This window comes from Tupaia chinensis, unplaced genomic scaffold (assembly GCF_000334495.1).
Source record: "Tupaia chinensis unplaced genomic scaffold, TupChi_1.0 Scaffold000370_1, whole genome shotgun sequence".
Taxonomy (NCBI): Eukaryota; Metazoa; Chordata; class Mammalia; order Scandentia; family Tupaiidae; genus Tupaia; species Tupaia belangeri.
In genome coordinates, this window is record NW_006159867.1 from 2388068 (window position 1) to 2392853 (window position 4786).

Consider the following 4786-nt stretch of genomic DNA (forward strand, 5'->3'; position numbering starts at 1 on the left):
ACCAGCAAATGCCATTGTGGTTACATGGCTGGATTCTCATGTAGTCGACTATGGTTCAAGTCCTGACCCAGCAACTTAAAATGCACACTGGGCATTTGTGCATGTGTACCCAAAATCCCAAGAAGAGAATGTAGAAGAGATTGTGATGTGGCCAGTCCCACTGGGGGGGAGGTTCTCACTTTCTGTCTCTCTGCCTAATGCATGTGCCCTGTAGCAAAAATACCTCTATTTTTAAAAAAAGTTTAAACATTGTGTGTGTGTGTGTGTGTGTGTGTGTGTGTGCGCGCGCGCGCGTGTAATGCTTTGTATATGGCAATATATTGTATAGTTAGGAATGGGTGACAGTAACCTAATTTTACAAATTAGGAAACTGAAGCTTTTAAAAATAAAGCAACTTGCCTAGAGCTATTCATCTCACAATTATAAAGCTGTATATCGAACTAAAGCCTTTATCTTCTGAAATGGATTCCAGAAACTGCATATGTTCATTTACTTTTGTCAGAAAAATCTGCTTATTGTCACCAAAGCATATTCAAAATCCTGAATAGATTTTTTTGTTTGTTTCTGATAAAGAGATGAAAAATGGAATTAATTAATGTATGGGAGTCAGTAGTTATGAAAAATAATGGAATTCATCTACCATTTCCTGGTATTCTATGAACATTTGGAAACCTACCTTTTTAAACTAACACTTACTGATTTAAGAAAAAAGCATTCATAATCAAGTTGTTTGGAAAGTCACAGATTTTCATTACCATAGTTTTATTATCACTCATATAAATTGTTTTTAACTTTTTAAATGTTTCTCTCATTCTTTTCATAAAATAAATAACTAAGGGCTTAGAGCAGACAATTTCAGCACAGTAGATTAGGATACGGTGCTACAGGATAATAGATTTCCAAAGCAATAGAAAGAAGAACAACACTTGGAATGTATTGTTTATTTTTCAGTCAATATCTACTATTCTAAGGCATAATCCAAATGTATTTATATGTTGTTGCTACAACTAAGAAGCTTTTATACATTTTTTTTCTATGTAAGATAAACTGTTCACAATTCTGTTCTACTATTTCTATTTTGTAGCTTATGGGACTAATTTAGTATTTTAGAACAAAAAATTCTTACATAGGAAATCTAAGTGTTATCCTTCAGAAAGCTGTTCTTACCGCAGATTTAGAAGACATAAACCAGTCAAAACTGAATCCTTTCTTATTATTTATTTTCTTTCTTTCATAATAGAGAACACACATGTGCATGGGAGAGAAAGAGATACAAGCACCCTAGACAGAGTCTCATTACATCATGAGTCCCTTCTCTCAACCCTACAGCTAGTCAAGATCTTGGGAGACAACTGATGTGTTTCAGGTAAACTCAGGATCCAAACCTGTCACTGGTCAGCCCTGGGGCTTCCAGCACTGTAGTTCAATACACTACCAAATACGCCAATGAGGCTAGATCTGTATGTTTTTATCTTGATTGTCTAATATCATTTATTACCTTAGCTAAATACAGGAAAAAACATAGCTTAAGTTACTTAGTTGTTCACTTAATAAAATTTCTCAGATGTTTGCTTTACCAAAATTAAATAAGTGCTGAGTGTGATAAACAAGTAAAGATGGAAGTTAATTAAACTTTTCATAAATAGATACATAAGGATGAAGAAATATTATTTAATATTTTATTAAACTCATTTACTTAGATATTTATATATTTTATTTTTTCTACTAGGCTATATGCACCTGTGGGTAAGAGCTGTCTAGTTTATTACTCACCCCCCAGCATTTAATAAAATGCTTGGCACATTTCAAACAAATATTTGTTGGAAGCATATCTAAGTTGATTACTACTACTTCACATATGTACTAAAAATTACCTAAAATAATTTTACGCCAGCAGTTGTGTAGTGCTAAATTCCTACATGGCCAACCACAGTTTGAGTCCAAGAAAATCGTGAGTCCTTGAAAATCATGCCAGGTGTGTGTGTGTATTCATGCCCAAAATCCCAGAGGAGAATGGAGGACAAGGGATTGCAGTGTGACCATCACCTCTGGAGGGTAATTTCTCACTTTCCCTCTCACTGTCTCTTTGCTTCTCTCTGGTGAGTGCATGCGCCCTCGGAAAAAAATCTAAAAAAAGAAAAATTACCTAAAATAGCATCTCTTCAAATGAGGGAGGATTTGACTTTCAAATACACTTGTATTTTCCCTATTTTTTATTTGGTTCAATGTAAAAAATATACACACAAACATATAGCTATATATAACATATAAACATTCGTGCATTAAAAATATGTGCATATATACTTGTAAAGTTTTATTCTTCTAAACCCAGAGTTTATACTTGAGAGAAGAATTATACTAATTGCCCTTGCAAAAATCAAGAAGCATATTTACTCAAGTAATCTGAAGTTATTTAAATGCAGGTTTTCAAAATTATAGATACCGGTGAGCCTCCCTAGGATATGTGAAAATGAAGAAAAAAGTAGAAATAAAATTTTGCTGCCATATTTTAATTTTAATGATAGTTATTAATGCTATTGCTTTTATCCATCCTTTAAAGAAAATCATCCTATGAATATGTATCTACAGTTCATCTTTACTGAAAAGAATATAAACATAGGAACATGTGTAATCGACAACAAAGAACAATATGTACTGATTACAAACCTAACACTTTCTTAAAATCATCTTTCTACTGTAACTATTCAAATCACCCAATAGAAATGAAACATCTTGTGCACAATTTAGTTAAACTTTCACAGATTTGATCACTGGTTCTTATTGTTTCATATTATGTCTCAACAAGATGGTAAAACATGCCATAAATAATAAAGTACAAGTCTATTTCAGGGATCATATATTCCAGACTTTCATAAAGGAATTCCCTTTGTCATGGCTGTGTATTTATACAGCTTCTGCTTGAATACTTAAAACGTGCTATTCAAAAAAATTACCCAATTTTTTATTTTTAAATTCTTCTAATTTTTAGTGATTCCTCAAATTATGCTAAAATGGTCCTTATTCAATGAACTAGGTTTTCTCTTCAACAAAAAGAGATAGGTTAAAACCCTCTCTCTAAAGACAATGACAAGATTCCCCATGACTCTTATTTTCCACACTAAATTCTCTTGTTCCCCCTAAGATATGTCTTAACATGAGCCCTATTTTTAGCTTGTTCTAGTCTCACTTATAAATAAATCATGAAGATTAGTTAATCTCATCACTATTTAATGCTAATGAAAGGACAAATATCAACTACAGTAATTATACTATAATTTCCAAAATGGTGCTTTTTCTGTAGCCCTCATGAGCTTTATAACAACTACATAAATGATTGTTGCAGAGAGCACTTAGAGAAGATATAAAACACAGTTCAGAGAGAGAGAAAAGAAAGGTAATTCCAGATTGCTAGTGAAATGAAAATATGATAGTAACCAGTAAAGAATCTCTCTATAGGAGTTAAGTTACTGAGTTCTACACCTTCACCACAAATGGGTCTACAAGATAGGATGAGGTAAGGCAGTGACCAAGTAATATGTTTTCTATTTGTTTGTCTGTGAAGTGAGTAGAAATAAACAACCACTCTAATGGCCATAGAAAGATTAAAATATCAATAAAACAAAATGTACCTACTAATAATCAATAAAGGAAGAGAAAATAAATTGTGGTTTACTAGAGGAAAAGTAAGAGGTTGAAAATGTTTTTAAAGACAAATTGTGTCAGTGAAAAACTAGATGAAGGATTGTTGATGACATTTTAAAATGCATATAACATAAAAAAATCAATAAGAACTCTAGTTTAAAAAAAAAAAATGTTGTCACTACTTAGAATGTCTGCCAACAGAAATTGTGTCTCTAAGTCTTCCAGTTCTCCAGGCCTCCTGCACTGTATGAGCAGCTGAACTTTTGCCCAGGCCTAGTTTTTATTTTATATGGCAGTTGAGAGTGGATATGATAATAATGTTGGGTAGATTGCAATAAAAATAGTGGTGACTAAAGATGTTGGTCTAGAGAAAAGGGGTGGGAAAACACCAGAGAAGGTGGAGAGAACTATTGGTGAATTTCTAGTGTAAGTAGAAAGACATTTACTCAAGTAATTGGGTCTACAGTAATAGAGGATTAAAGGGTCACAGAGACGAGAGCAGGCAAATAAGTGGGCAAAGCAGTTACATGTCCAAGTCAGAGCTGCTTCTTCTTTTCTTTTTAGAGAGAGAGAATTTTTGCTATAGCATCTGTGCACTTGCGAAAGAGACAGACAGAAAGTGCAAAATCACCACTGGGAGGGATGGCCATGCTGTGGCCATATTATGATTATATCTCTTCCATTCACCTCTCAGGATCTTGGGCATGCACACACATGTGTCTGGTGTGAGTTTCAAACCACCAGGTCTGGGACTCGAACTGTGGATAGTCATGTGGGAGTCCAACAACATAACCATTACACCATCTATTGGTCCCTGAGTCAGAGCTTCTTAAGAAATACTGGCTACAGTGTGAAAGATTGCTGCTCCTAAAGAATAAGGGACCTGTGGACACCATCCACCCTCTACCTTTCTAGGAACAACCTTCAAGAATGGCTGATCACCAGCGTCTGAAGTGAGAGGCTGACATTCCAATGATATTTCTCACCAATGATACAAAGAAGAAAAGTGACCATAGTCTAGGTTTATAATCATTTGATCTTAGGGACTCTGTGCCCCACTATTTTTTTTCCCATAGGGCGGGCACCACCATGCCCACTATTTTTTTTTTTTAAGAGAGATTTTTGCTATAGGGCACATGCACTC